Here is a 14,867-nt window from a genome sequence, read left to right as displayed (position 1 = left end):
CTTAAAATAATTGGGGGGGATGTGTGTGTGGATGGGTGGGTGGGTTAGATCTGAGTTTGTGGGTGGGTGAAATATAGGTTTTTGGTTAGTCTTGCAGCCTTTGGGTTTGGGTTTTAGGGAATGTATTAGTTATTTGGGTATGGGAATGTAGTGTTGGGAATGTTTGTGATCGTATGCTGTGTACTGTACATTGAATGGTAAATGTGCAAGACATTTCTAATAAAAAAAATAAAAAATTTTTTTAAATCTGTTCTTATCAGTTTAATATCTGATACATCCCCTATCTGGGGACTACATATTAAACGGATTTTTGAGACTGGGAGTCGGAGAAGGAGCTTGCTCCGTCCGCTCCACGCATCGACCCGGTATTGCAGTACGTCCGGGAACGGTGCGCCTCTATCATTCTCCGTCAGCTAGCTGGGTGAGTGAAGTTGGTTAAGTAAGTCAGCTAGCGAGCCGGTTTGCAGCGGTCCATGGCTCGCTTGCGCCCTCTGCCAGTCGGGCGGTTATAGCGTCTCCTCTCCCTCTTCCGCGGATAACGCGCGGGGGCGCCGGCGGACAACTCCGGGCCTGCGGCTCCGGGCCGGGAGGGCCTACGGCGGCTGGTGACGGCGAGAGGCCACGTGTGCTCGGGTTTCTCTTCATCACGCACAAATCTTTCGCCTTTTACTAAAGATTTCCGTGGAGAGGAACACTCCTGAGTTTGTGCTATTTTTGGATGCTCCGTCCGCCGGACGGGGCGACTTTTCTGTTCTAAAGAGAGCTTGTTGATGACTTGTTGCCATGTGTCCCTGGTTTGTGACTTGTCAGGTACATGTGTTATAGAGTATGGACTGTCTCCTTGCTTGCTTAGCTAGGCAATTACATAGCTGTTCTGCGAGTGCTCGTGCAATTAAACGGCGACAAGAGCCTTCAGCACGTAGGTAGCTACCGTGGCAGAGGACGTGGGGCTTTGTGGGTGGAGCTGAGGTGACGGCCAGAGGTCCCGGGGGAAGCGTCGAGGGGGCCCCGCGATCGGATTCCCGGCCCCCTGGGCGGCGGCGGCCAGCTGTGGCCAATTTTCAGGCCATCGCTTCTCGGCCTTTTGGCTAAGATCCAGGGATTGGAGATAGAGAAGGCGATGTCGACCTTTGAGGGAGGAGTGCCGGCCCATAGGGTGCGGCTGCGGAACACCGTTCGTTTTGTTGCAGAGGATGGATCGGATCGAAGAAAGGGGTTTGGTTTGGATTTCTTTGTTCAGGACGTGCTGAAGGATCTGCTGAAAGTGGAGGCAAGTGATGTTTTTTGTTTACAAGATTTTTCAAATAGAGGATTTTTTGATGTAACTTTATTCGGAAGCAGCTTGTTTTAAGTTATACAATCATTTTGTGAATTGCAAGGACGCGAAGCTGCTGCAGGGAATTCGCGTGGAGCTGCTTTATGCTAAAGCGCTGCGGCCTCTGACGGTTCATTTGTATAATCCGTTTGTTAGGGAGGAGGACATTTTAAGTTTTTTGTTAAAGTATTGTTCAGATGTCAAGAAGCTCAAAGACCGGTACAGTTTTTGGAACGGCAAAAGGCGATACATGGTGCGCATCAAGGAAGACCCACAGAGTGTGGGAGGGCACGCGCACCCCCCTGGAGCTTTTGCCATCGGGCCGGATCGAGGTTACCTGTGGTATCCTGGGCAGCCGGTTTACTGCCGGAAATGTGGGTCCTTTGGGCATTTGAAAGAAGCCTGCACCACGGTGCGGTGCAGGCACTGCATGTCGGGGGAACACCAAACTAAAGATTGCGCAGCCCCAAAATCCTGCACGCTGTGTGGGAGCTCAGGGCACCTGTTTCGAGGGTGCCCCGACAGGAAGGCCTCATATGCGGTCATGTTCCAGCATGGAGGCAGTGATCGGGCAGGTGTGCGGAGGAATGCGGGGGAGGGAACCTCCGCAGTAACGAGGCAGGCCTTCGGACCGGCTGTGCCTTTGGATCCAGCTCCGGCCCCGGGCCCGGCTCAGGGTTTTGCTCAGATTCCCGCTCCTGCTCCGGGTCCGGCACAGGCCCCCGCGCCTACTCCGGTTCTGGTTCAGGCTCCAGTTCCAGCTCCGGCTTCTGCTCTGGGTCCAGCTCCAGCTCCTGCTCCAGCTCCTGCTTCTGCTCCGGATCCAGCTCAGGCTCCGATTCCAGTCCCGGCTCCGGCTTCTGCACCGGCCCCTGCTCCTGCCTCGGATCCGGCTCCTGTTCTGATTCCTGTTCCGGGTCTGACACTGGCCCCGGATACGGATCCGGATCCGGCTCCGGTTCAGTACCTGGTCTTGGTTCCGGCTCCGATCCCCGCTCCGGATCCGGCTCCGGCCCCAGTGTTGACTCCGGTCCCGGATCCGGGTTCAGTCCCTGCTCCGGCACAGGGTTTGCTTCCACCTGCAATCCCAAGCCAAGCATTACCTGGGTTGTCTCTGGCCTCGTCTTCTGTGGACGTGCAGTCACCGATGCTATGGGAGGACAGTCCCGCCCCAGAGGGGGGGGGATGTAACAGAATGGGCAAAGGTGGCTGTGCGGAAGCGCGCCCATTCAGGAGACCCAGAGGGGGTGAGAGAGCCAAAGGACGGTCCTGGCATCCCGCTGAAGAACCGGTTTGAGGTACTTGGGGGAGCAGCGGAGGGGGAGAAGTCCGTTTTGAACTATGAAATGGACATTGGGTCTCCGTCCAGTCTGCTGGAGGGCTGGGACGTGGAGGGATTGGTGGAGGCAATGGGGATGGGAGCGGGGGCAGAGGGGGGAGAGGGCCCCTTGGAACGGGGACCGGATTGAGCACAGGGGTGGTGGGTTCTGGGTCCCAATTATTTTGGTGAGTGTACTTTTGGTTATTTGATATGGAGGTGAGCGTAACCACCTTAAATGTACGGGGTTTGAGGAACCCCATGAAGAGGGCTGCTTTATTTTCCTCACTGGCTGCAATGCGGGGGGAAATTTTCTTGCTGCAGGAGGTCCATTTGAAGGACGAGAAGGATGTGGCAGCCTTCTCAAAGGAGTGGGTGTGGGGGCCATCGGGGTGGTCAGTGGGCAATGTCCACTCGGATGGGGTAGGAATTTTATTTAAGGGGCACAATTTCGTCATAGAGGAAGTGGTGTGGGTGCACGCGGGCAGGGTGATGTATATAGACGTTAATTATAATTTTATAAAGTTTCGTGTTATAAATGTGTATGGCCCCACGCAATGTGGACAACGCCTGAACATTTTTAAAGGGCTGACAGGGTGCCTGTCCACAACAAGGCAGATCCTGCTCGGCGGGGATTTTAATGTCTCTTTGGATGGGGTGGGGGACAGCTCGAGTGGGGGAGATTACTCCGCAAGGGCCCTGGCAGAGCAAGTGCAGGACTTCGCCCTGGTCGATACCTACCGGCTGGTACATCCTGGGGGGTCCGGAGTCACTTGGCGGAACTCCAGAGGGGCGGCAAGCCGCCTTGATTATGTGTTTGTGGGGAAAGAGCTGGCGGGCATTTCGTGCGCACTTCTCCCATCCTGGGCATCAGATCATGACATGCTGCGGGTGGCTTTCCGGGTGGACGGGACCAGGTGGGGCCCAGGGTTTTGGAAGCTGAACGTGTCCCTGCTCGACTCAATGGCTTTTAAAACCGCCTTCAAAAACTTTTATAAATCGGTGCAGAACCTACGGCCGTTCTACACTTCAATAATTGAGTGATGGGAGGCAGCCAAGGTGCGCCTCGGGCAGTTCTGCCGCAGCTTCAGCGTCAGGCAGCGGCGAAGAGAACGTGCGGAAATAAGAAGGTGGCTCGAGACGCTGGCGTACCTGCACGCGCAGCTAAACAACGATAGGGTGGTGAGGTGGGAGGCCTATGAGGGGGTGAAGGAGCGGGTTAGGAGCCTTCTGGAGGACAGGGCTAAGGCTCTGGCTTTCCAGGCACGGCTGAGAGAGATGGAGGAGGGGGAGAAGCCCACCTCCTTTTTCTTTCAGTCGGTGCGGGCGGCACGGAAAAGAAGGGTGGTGGAGGGTTTGAGGGAAGCAGGTGGGCAGATACGCACAGGGGCGGAGGAGATGGTGAGCATAGCCTCGAAATTTTATGCAGAACTGTTTAAGGAGCAGCCTGTGGATGGTGAGGCAAGCACGTTTTTTCTGAGTAGGGTGGCAGAGGGGGTGCCAGAGGGGGTGCGGGCAGCCCTGGAGCTCCCCATTAGTAAGGAGGAGCTCCGAGGGGCGCTAGGGGGCATGAAAGAAGGCAAGGTGCCGGGGTTGGATGGTCTCCCTAAGGAGTTCTACTCTAGGTTCTGGGACGTGCTGGGGGATGACCTGTTAGAGGTGGTGCAGGAGGTGTTGCGGCAGGGGGAGCTGGCACCGTCAATGAGGGAGGGGGTGGTGACCCTGTTACATAAAAAGGGAGATCCGGGGGATCTCCGCAACTGGCGTCCCATCACCCTCCTGTGCGTGGACTATAAGCTGCTGGCAAGAGCTCTGGCAGCACGGCTGGGTCTGGCCATGCCTCACCTTGTGAGGGAGGACCAGACATGCGGAGTGGAGGGGAGGTCCACAATTTTAAATTTACAGTTGGTACGGGATGTTTTGTTTTGGGTGGGGGATCGGGGCTTGCCTCTGGTGGTGGCTAGGCTCGATATGGAGAAAGCGTTTGATAGGGTGAATCACAGGTTTTTGTTTAGCGTTTTGACTCGGTGGGGGTTTTTTAAAGTGGCTAGGGATAATGTACAGCGGTGTGGGAAGCAGGGTGAGCATAAACGGGCACTTGGGGGGTTTTTTGAGGCAGGAGGGGGGGGTCAGGCAGGGGTGCCCACTGTCACCCCTCCTGTACGCCCTATATGTGGAGCCACTGGGGGAGGCGATTAGACGGGAGGAGAAGATTAGGGGGATCTCAATCCCAGGGGGAGGAAGGGAAGCCCTCAAAGTGTCCATGTATGCGGATGATATGACCCTGTTTTTAGGGACAGAGAGGGGTCTGGAGGTGGCGTTGGGGTTGGTAGAGGAGTTTGGGAGGGGCTCGGGGGCTCGACTAAATCGGTCAAAGTCCCAGATCAAATTTTATGGTACGTAGACGGCCAGGGTGGATGCCTTGGGTGGGCTGGGGGTTTCAGAGGGTCCGCTCAGGATACTAGGAGTGGATTTCGGGGGGGACACGGCCGAGGACGCAAAGAGAAATTGGAGGAGGAGGTTGGGGGGGGTGGAGAAGAGACTAGGTCTGTGGTCGTGGAGGCGCCTTACCTTAAGTGGTAAGGTTATGGCCCTGAAGGCGGACATCTTGCCGTCCCTGACCTATCTGGCTAAGGTATTTATCATGCCCCTGTGCATGCGCAGGGAGTTGACCAGGAAGGTGTTCCGGTTCCTATGGGGGGGATATGAATATATCCAACGGGCGGGTATGTATCAGGCGGTGGAGGAGGGGGGTAGGGATGTCCCATGCTTCCCGGTGAAGTTTGACGGTATGTTCTTTTGTAATATGTGTGTGGCACTTGTGGGGGAGAGGGTGCACAAATTTCAACTTTTTGTTCGGTTTTGGGTGTCGGGGTACTTCCGTTCCCTGGTAGAGTGGGACAATAAGGTCCCAAGGGCGGAGGTGGCTCCGGCGCATTTTTTGTACATAGTGAGGTGGGCAAAGAGGAAGGAGGTGTGGGGGAACAGGGAGCTGGCAATGGACCATCGGCGCCTATATAAGGTGCTGAGGGACAAGATGCGGCCGGGGGGGGGTTTGCGGGGGGGAATGGGAAGGGAAGGATGGGTGGCCGTGCAAAAAAAAGGCCTGGAAAACAGGTTAAAGGACCTGAACTGGCTAGTGGCGCATGGACGGTTGCCGGTGCGGGATACCCTGTACCGGCACAAGTTAACAAGGAACAGGTACTGTCCAAGGCGGGGGTGTGGGGAGGAGGAAACGGTGAGGCACGTGTTTTGGGGGTGCGGGTTCGCACAGGAGGTGTGGGCTGGGGTGAAGGGTAGGTATGGGGTTTTGAGGGAGCTGCGCCAGGAGATGGTGCTCTATGGCGACGGCCTGGAGAGAAAAGGGGGAAGGGAGGGCTTCTTGACTCTGTTGCTCCTTAGTGTTGTGAAGCACAAATTGTGGGTGGCTAGAGGAGAGAGGGGAGCAGTGAGGCAAGGTTGGACAGGGAGAGGGGTGGTGGAGATGGTGAAGGTGGAGGTGGAGCGGCGTTTCCAGGGGGAAGTGCTGCGGTGGGGGTTTAACGCCGCAAGAGAGCGTTGGAAAGGTTTAATTTGAGGTTAATATAGAGGGGGTGTTTCATGGTTTGGGGGACGTGTTTAGGAAATGCTTTTGTTTCAGGAGGAAGGGGAGGGGGAGGGATGGCTTAGCGGGTGTAAAATGGAGTGGGGGGCGAGTAAGAATGGTGGGGGGGGCCTCTAATAGTGAGGATTTTGGGCAAGGTGTCTTTGGAAGGGGTGTTTTGTGGGGAATGTGTTTGGAGTTTGTATAGAGGTACTGATTTGTGTTTGTGTTGGGTGGGTTTTTGGGGGTTTGTGTTTTGGATTTCAAATGGGGGGGGGGGCTGCTATGGGAGATCTGGACTTGGACTTGTGGGTTGGAAGGGAAAATGTGCGTGTAATGTGTTGTGATGGTGAGTGAATAAAGTTTTTTTCAAAAAAAAAAAAAAAAAATCTGTTCTTATCAGTTTAATATCTGATACGTCCCCTATCTGGGGACTACATATTAAACGGATTTTTGAGACTGGGAGTCGGAGAAGGAGCTCGCTCCGTCCGCTCCACGCATCGACCCGGTATTGCAGTACGTCCGGGAACGGTGCGCCTCTATTTTTGGGTGCAAAGGAAATGCTTCTGCTTCTGCTTCTGCTTCTGCTTCTGCGTGGACAAGCAACTGAGTCCTTGTGGGGTTTTTTTTTTTTTTTTTAAATGAAATAAAAGAAATAGTTTTATCGTGTGTGTGTCGTTCTTTCTTTCTATCTATCTATCTATCATTCTCCGTCAGCTAGCTGGGTGAGTGAAGTTGGTTAAGTAAGTCAGCTAGCGAGCCGGTTTGCAGCGGTCCGTGGCTCGCTTGCGCCCTCTGCCAGTCGGGCGGTTATAGCGTCTCCTCTCCCTCTTCCGCGGATAACGCGCGGGGGCGCCGGCGGACGGCTCCGGGCCGGGAGAGCCTACGGCGGCTGGTGACGGCGAGAGGCCACGTGTGCTCGGGTTTCTCTTCATCACGCACAAATCTTTCGCCTTTTACTAAAGATTTCCGTGGAGAGGAACACTCCTGAGTTTGTGCTATTTTTGGATGCTCCGTCCGCCGGACGGGGCGACTTTTCTGTTCTTAAGAGAGCTTGTTGATGACTTGTTGCCATGTGTCCCTGGTTTGTGACTTGTCAGGTACATGTGTTATAGAGTGTGGACTGTCTCCTTGCTTGCTTAGCTAGGCAATTACATAGCTGTTCTGCTCGTGCAATTAAACGGCGATAAGAGCCTTCAGCACGTAGGTAGCTACCGTGGCAGAGGACGTGGGGCTTTGTGGGTGGAGCTGAGGTGACGGCCAGAGGTCCCGGGGGAAGCGTCGAGGGGGCCCCGGACCAATGGCGAGCGGGGACTGGGTCCGGCCAGACCCCGCGATCGGATTCCCGGCCCCCTGGGCGGCGGCGGCCAGCTGTGGCCAATTTTCAGGCCTTCTCGGCCTTTTGGCTAAGATCAAGACTGCGGGAAGGCGATGGCAGTTCTGGAGGAAGGAGTACCGGCCTATCGGGTGCGGTTGAGAAACACTGTACGGTTTGAGATGGACGACCTGGAGAAGAGGAAAAGTTTTACGTTGGATTTTTTTGTCATGGAAGTTCTGAAGAAGACCTTGGCGGTGGAAGCAGGTACAGTTTACTGTCTGCAGGACTTTTCTAGCCGAGGTTTCTTCAACGTTACTTTTTTTTCAGAGGCAGCATGTTTTAATTTGCACTCCCGTTTTGTGGAAAGGAAAGAAGCACCAGCTTTACAAGGACTGCGGGTGGAGTTTTTGTATTCTAAAGCAATTCGGCCTTTGACGATCCATATGTATAACCCTTATGTCCAGGAGGAAGACATCATCTGTTTTTTGAGGCGCTACTGTATTGATGTGCGAGAGGGAGTGAAATTGAAGGACAGGTATGGGTTTTGGAACGGGAAGCGGCGGTTCATGGTCCGGTTTAGGCAGGATCCTCTGGGGGTGGGAGGATATGCCCACCCGCCCGGGGCCTTCTCCATCAGCCCCGACAGGGGATACCTGAACTATCCGGGCCAGCCAATTTACTGTCGGCGATGTGGCTCCTTTGGGCACGTGAAGGGGGTGTGCAGCTCAGACAGGTGTAGATACTGTCTGTCTGGGGAGCACGCCACCAAAGACTGCACGGCTCCAAAAGCATGCAGTCTGTGTGGCAGTACCGAACATCTTTTCCGGGCATGCCCGGAACGAAGGAGGTCCTATGCAGATACGCTGCGTATGGATCAAGAAGGACTGGATCACTATGCGGGGCCACCAGGGGGCTCAGCTAGCCTTGGGGAGCCGGGGGTAGCAGGGAGTTCAGGAAGAGAGGCCTCAGAGGGACGGCAGGCCGCTGGGGCGGAGGGGGGGGCCGAGGTCCGCTCCCGCTCCCGCTCCAGTTCCAGTTCCAGTTCCTGTGCTTGGTCCAGTGGAGGAGACGGCAGTGACTACGACACCTGCACCTGCGCCGGCAGTGGGGGCTGGTTCGGATCCGGGGTCCGTGTCGGGAGCTGTGCCTGCTGCGGGTCCTGCGTCGGGCCCAGTGGGAGAAGCAAACACAGTGCCGGGCGGCGCACCGGAGCCTGGGAGTGGTTGTGATGGGGTGGTGGATCCAGATTATGCACAGGATCCCGTTCCGGTTCAGGATAAGCGGGGCATGGTATCAGGGTTTGCTCCTCGTGAGGCGACGGCTTCTGCACGCGGGCCTGGCCTGGCCAACAGCGCGGGGTTCGTGCAGGTCTTTGGGCCGGGGCCAGTGCAGCACCAGGGGGGCACGGCTGGGGCAGCGGGGGAGCAGGCCCCCGGCGGAGTGGGGGTCTTTGCGGTGAGAAGATCTAAGGCCGGATTTGCAGGGGATGTGTCACAGGAGCTGTTCCTGTCGTCGGGGCAGAGCGTTACAGGAGAGGGACTGACCCATTCGGAGGAGGAGGTCGCGCTCCTGACCACTGCGGACCTGGCTACGCCGGCAGAGTGGGGAGACAGTCCGACGATGGAGGATGGGGCAGTGGCGGACTGGGCCGTGGCGTCGGTGAGGAAGCGACCCCCCTCAGGTGGAGAGGACTGCCCGAGAAAGGTGAAAGCGGGACTGCAGATACTCCTGGCCAACAGGTTTGAGGTGTTGGCGGGAGCATCGGAGGGGGATACTCTGGGTACGGAGAGGGAAATGGAGATGGAGGTGGGGTCCCCTTCTGGGTTATTGGAGGGATGGGATGTGGAGGGCCTTGTAGAGGCCATGGGGATGGAACCTGGGTTAGGGGGAAAGGATGGGAGGGGGGGGGGGTGGGGCTGGAGGGGAGGTTTGATTTAAGTTGTGGTGTGTGGTTTGTTCACAGGGGATAGTTTAAACTCTTTAAAAAGCTATGATGGGGTTTACTGTCATTACTGTGAATGTACGGGGCCTGAGAGACCCTGTAAAGAGGACGGCAGTGTTTACGTCACTAGCTGCAATGAGGGGTGATGTGTTTCTAATACAAGAGGCCCATTTAAAAGATCAGGGGGATGTGGAGGCCTTCTCCCGGGAGTGGGGTTGGGGGCCCTCTGCTTGGACTGTGGGCAACGTGCATTCCGATGGGGTGGGGATTTTATTTAAGGGGAATAGCTTCAAGGTTGAGGAGGTGGTGGGGGAGATAGCTGGGAGGGTTTTGTGGGTGGATTTTTGTATAGGGGGCTCTAAATTTAGTGTCATAAATGTTTATGCACCAGCGCAGAGAGGGAGAAGGTTGGAGGTTTTTAGAGACTTGCCCAGTGTTTTATGTACTGCCCGGAGCATAATATTGGGGGGGGATTTTAATGTGTCTCTGGATAGGGCTGACGGGCAGGGAGGTGCTGGGGGGATGGAGGCCGAGGTGGATTACTCGGCTAAGGCCCTGGCAGCCCTGGTAAAACAATTTGGCCTGGTGGATGTATGGAAGGAAGTACATCCGGGAGTGGCGGGTAACACCTGGCGCAACTCTAGGGGGGCTGCCAGCCGCCTGGATTATGTTTTCGTGGGAAAGGGGCAATCCGGGCTGGATGCAGCCCTGCTGCCAGTGTGGATGTCGGACCATGATGCGATCTCGGTGTCCGTTGCAAGTAATGAGCAGGCTTGGGGGCCAGGCTTCTGGTTTCCTTAAAATAATTGGGGGGGGGATGTGTGTGTGGGTGGGTGGGTGGGTTAGATCTGAGTTTGTGGGTGGGTGAAATATAGGTTTTTGGTTAGTCTTGCAGCCTTTGGGTTTGGGTTTTAGGGAATGTATTAGTTATTTGGGTATGGGAATGTAGTGTTGGGAATATTTGTGATTGTATGCTGTGTACTGTACATTGAATGGTAAATGTGCAAGACATTTCTAATAAAAAAAAAAATTTAAAAAAAATCTGTTCTTATCAGTTTAATATCTGATACGTCCCCTATCTGGGGACTACATATTAAACGGATTTTTGAGACTGGGAGTCGGAGAAGGAGCTTGCTCCGTCCGCTCCACGCATCGACTCGGTATTGCAGTACGTCCGGGAACGGTGCGCCTCTATTTTTGGGTGCAAAGGAAGGGCGAATTCTGCTTCTGCTTCTGCGTGGAGTAGACAAGCAACTGAGTCCTTGTGGGGTTTTTTTTTTTTTTTTTTTAATTAAATAAAAGAAATAGTTTTATCGTGTGTGTGTCGTTCTTTCTTTCTTTCTTTCTATCTATCTATCTATCTATCATTCTCCGTCAGCTAGCTGGGTAAGTGAAGTTGGTTAAGTAAGTCAGCTAGCGAGCCGGTTTGCAGCGGTCCGTGGCTCGCTTGCGCCCTCTGCCAGTCGGGCGGTTATAGCGTCTCCTCTCCCTCTTCCGCGGATAACGCGCGGGGGCGCCGGCGGACAACTCCGGGCCTGCGGCTCCGGGCTGGGAGGGCCTACGGCGGCTGGTGACGGCGAGAGGCCACGTGTGCTCGGGTTTCTCTTCATCACGCACAAATCTTTCGCCTTACTAAAGATTTCCGTGGAGAGGAACACTCCTGAGTTTGTGCTATTTTTGGATGCTCCGTCCGCCGGACGGGGCGACTTTTCTGTTCTTAAGAGAGCTTGTTGATGACTTGTTGCCACGTGTCCCTGGTTTGTCACTTGTCAGGTACATTTGTTATAGAGTATGGACTGCCTCCTTGCTTGCTTAGCTAGGTAATTACATAGCTGTTCTGCGAGCGCTTGTGCAATTAAACAGCGATAATAGCCTTTAGCATGTAGGTAGCTACCGTGGCAGGGGACGTGGGGCTTTGTGGGTGGGTTGGTGGGGCTCAGGTGACGGCCAGAGGTCCCGGGGGAAGCGTTGAGGGGGCCCCGGACCAATGGCGAGCGGGGACTGGGTCCGGCCGGACCCCGCGATCGGATTCCCGGCCCCCTGGGCGGCGGCGGCCAGCTGTGGCCAATTTTCAGGCCATCGCTTCTCTGCCTTTTGGCTAAGATCAAGATTGCGATGGCTGCGAAGGAGAGTGGATTGCCGGCCTATCGGGCGCGGTTGAAGAATACGGTACGTTTTGAAGGGGAAGATGGAGCGGTTCGGAGGAAGAATTTCAATCTAGAGTTTTTTGTTACGGAGATTCTGAAAGGTCTACTGAAGGTAGAATCTGATTCAATTTATTGTTTGCAAGATTTTTCAGGTAGGGGATTTTTTGATCTTACCTTTTACTCGGAGGCTGCCTGTTTTAATTTGTATAAGCGATATGTGGAGTGTAAGGGTTCAGAGTTGTTGCACGGTATTAGAGTGGAACTGCTATACTCTAAAGCTTTAAGACCTGTAACCATTCACATGTACAATCCTTTTGTTAGAGATCACGATGTAGTTTTATTTTTTAAGAAATACTGTCAGGATATACGGGATGAGGTGAAGGTTAAAGATCGATTTGGACATTGGAACGGCAAACGCCGGTATATGGTGCGGTTTAAATCAGATCCGTTGAGTGTGGGCGGATACTACCACCCACCTGCAACATTTTCTATTGGCCCAGATAGAGGATATTTAGTGTATCCAGGGCAGCCAATGTATTGCCGCAGGTGTGGCTCGTTTGGCCACGTGAAGGCTGTTTGCGTGGGAATAAGGTGCCGACATTGTTTGTCCGGGGACCATGAAACAAAGGATTGTGCTGCACCAAAGACTTGTACGTTGTGCGGAAGCACAGAACATTTGTTTCGCGGATTCCCTGTGAGACAAAAATCCTATGCGGGCCTCGTGCAATCAGCCTTGGCAGATTTGGGAGGTCATTTGGGGCCTCCAGGGGGAGCAGTGCTGGCTGGTCAGGCTGAGGTGGCATCCACTTCGGATGGAGTGCCTTCTGCTGGTCAGCTACAGGCAGGTGCAGAGCTTGGAGCTGATCCAGGACCTGCTTATGCGCCGGGGCAGGAGGCAGTGCACGAGCCCACTTCTGGATCAGGTTCGGTCCAAGGGGCGGGCATTACTCCGGTAGAGGACAGTGCTGCTGGTTTAGCGGTGGGTCCAGTCAAGGAGGTGGGCACGGTACTGACTTTGACAGAGGCCTCGCCTTCATCCCAGGTTCCAGCTCCAGCTTCTTCTCTGGCCCCGATTGCTGAAGAGTCTGCAGCTGTTGCTGTGGGGGCTGTCTCTGATCCGGCTTCTGTTCCGGGTTCTGTGGTGGCTGCTGATGCTGGGGTTAGCCCTGCTTCAGTGCCAAGTCATAACAGGACTGGTGCGAGGGGGTATGTCCGGATGTTTGGACCTGGGGCATCTAGGGATCCAGGATCCAGGCTTTCAGCCTCAAGTGAGGTTGCTTCTCCAGAGTTGTTGTCTTCAGTGACTGAGCAAGTCTCACAGGGGAAAGTGACTGCATCAGAAGAGGGAGCGCCACTACTGACCACAGCGGATCTGCAGAGGCCAGTTTCATCAGAATCAGAATCAGAATCAGAATCGTATTTTATTGCCAAGTACATTTACACATACGAGGAATTTGTTTTGGTCAACACACCGAGGCAGCCATCTGCGGCGCCAACTTATTAGATGAGAAATGAGAGAACAGGAGGAAGGAGGAGGAAAAAAACAGTCCTTTCAATGAAACGAAGAAAAACCTCAGCACATAGCAACATCATAAAAACATTACAAACATTACAAACATTACAACAAAACTCGAAGACTTGCACATGTGGTAGGGGGTAGGGTGTCGGGGAGGGGAAGTGTCGCAGCACAGACACTGGGGGGAGCGCGCAGCCGCTCAGGCGCAGCGCATCAACCCTCAGCAGACTGCACTGTAACGGGGGAGGGAGGGGGGGTGGGAGCCAAGAAGGCGTTGAGTAGGAGGTGGTGTGCGTGTTATCTTCATGTGCGTGTGTGTGTAAGTCCATGGACTTCATCTCCACCACAGTCTCAACATTGTCTCTGCCGTCTGATACTGATGATGAGGACACGGCCGTTGCCGTGGAGACGACCTCGAAGAGTCCTGATCCAGAGACAAAGTTCCATAGGAGCAGGGAGGTGGGGGTAGGGCCGAGCATCTGTCTGCATAACAATCCAGGAGAGTGGAGAGATATCAGCCTTCCAAGGCCGATGTGGGGGAGCCAATGAAGATAAGGATTGTTTTGGGTTCAGGCAGACTTCTGCATTTTTCGTCTACCTTTAGTCCTGTGGTTCTCTCAGCATTGTTCCAATCATCCGAATTAGTGGCCCATTTCAGTGAGCCGAACCGACAACTTCTCCAAGTTGGTATCCGTCATGTGAATTTGCGATCCAATCGCATCCAGTTTGCGATTGAGCTCACAAATCGCTTGAGTCTGAGTGTTGACAGCCCTGCCCGTTCCCTCAATGGCGGGCAGCTTCCCAATTAGTGCTGCCAAAGCCTTTGGCATTTTGCGATAAATCAGGATGCTGCCAGCTCCAAACAGCAGAAAGCCTGTTATCATAATTCCAATCAAGTAAACGTCTTCAACATCCTCAACGGAAAGGATCGACAGGCACACGACCCTCCACTCCTTCCAGGAGTCCATCGTGTATCCGGCTGCAAACGTTCCGTCAGGGCAAGAGGGCTCTCCCTGACCCGTTCTTCTCGTCGAGAAAATACTATCAATTGCGTTGAGAGACCAGTTGATCAGATCCATGCTTTTAGGTTTCGGAGAGAAATGCAGAGAGAGGCTCCGGATAGTTCAGACAGACACAGCACAAGACAAGAGAGCAGCAAGCAGGGGCAGATAAGGGCAGGGAGGGAGCAGAGGAAAAAGCGTCCGCCTTCGTTGAGAGCAGGATGTAAGAAAAAGCTATCTTCATGGGGAGATAGCCCCTTTTCGGAGGAGGGGGCTGGGGCAGAATGGGCTATGGTTGGGGTTCGGAAGCGGGCAGCATCAGGGGGTGACGTTTGTCAAAGGGGGGCGAAGGCGCAGCCACAAATTGTGGTGGGAAATCGCTATGCGGCTTTGGCCAGGGCTTCAGAGCGGGATGAGCTTGGGGTGGGGGGAGAAATGGAAATGGAGGTTGGTTCCCCCTCAGGCTTGTTAGAAGGGTGGGATGTAGAGGGCTTAGTGGAGGCAATGGGGATGTCTCCAGAGGTGGGGAGCACGCAGGATGGGGGAGTTTGAATTTTGGTATTGTAGTGAGTTTCACTTTTGACGTGGTAATTTTCCTTTTAGATTAAATGGATTTGTCTTTTATTACAGTTAATATACGGGGGCTGAGGGACCCCATGAAAAGGGCAGCAGCGTTTGCATCTTTAGCAAGGATGCAGGGGGAGGTCTTCCTTCTGCAGGAGGTCCA

At 54.4% G+C, this 14,867-nt stretch overlaps 5 non-coding genes and 1 pseudogene across 5 annotated transcripts; all 6 read left to right on the top strand.

Moving 5' to 3' along the window:
* The first annotated feature begins 231 nt into the window (after nucleotides 1-231).
* Nucleotides 232-399, top strand: LOC118218527 (annotated as a pseudogene).
* A 226-nt stretch (nucleotides 400-625) lies between these two features.
* LOC118218568 lies at nucleotides 626-742 on the top strand. Its single transcript, XR_004763449.1, has one exon. It is a non-coding gene; the product is annotated as a U5 spliceosomal RNA (small nuclear RNA).
* A 5,833-nt stretch (nucleotides 743-6,575) lies between these two features.
* LOC118218649 lies at nucleotides 6,576-6,758 on the top strand. The gene has a single exon (XR_004763519.1). It is a non-coding gene; the product is annotated as a U2 spliceosomal RNA (small nuclear RNA).
* A 373-nt stretch (nucleotides 6,759-7,131) lies between these two features.
* Nucleotides 7,132-7,248, top strand: LOC118218567. Its single transcript, XR_004763448.1, has one exon. It is a non-coding gene; the product is annotated as a U5 spliceosomal RNA (small nuclear RNA).
* A 3,238-nt stretch (nucleotides 7,249-10,486) lies between these two features.
* Nucleotides 10,487-10,670, top strand: LOC118218522. Its single transcript, XR_004763432.1, has one exon. It is a non-coding gene; the product is annotated as a U2 spliceosomal RNA (small nuclear RNA).
* A 396-nt stretch (nucleotides 10,671-11,066) lies between these two features.
* LOC118218614 lies at nucleotides 11,067-11,181 on the top strand. The gene has a single exon (XR_004763494.1). It is a non-coding gene; the product is annotated as a U5 spliceosomal RNA (small nuclear RNA).
* Nucleotides 11,182-14,867: the final 3,686 nt, after the last annotated feature.

This window comes from Anguilla anguilla, chromosome 18 (genome assembly GCF_013347855.1).
Source record: "Anguilla anguilla isolate fAngAng1 chromosome 18, fAngAng1.pri, whole genome shotgun sequence".
Lineage (NCBI taxonomy): Eukaryota > Metazoa > Chordata > Actinopteri > Anguilliformes > Anguillidae > Anguilla > Anguilla anguilla.
The sequence above is the reverse complement of the archived record's forward strand: the minus strand, read 5'-3'. Positions and strand labels throughout refer to the sequence as shown.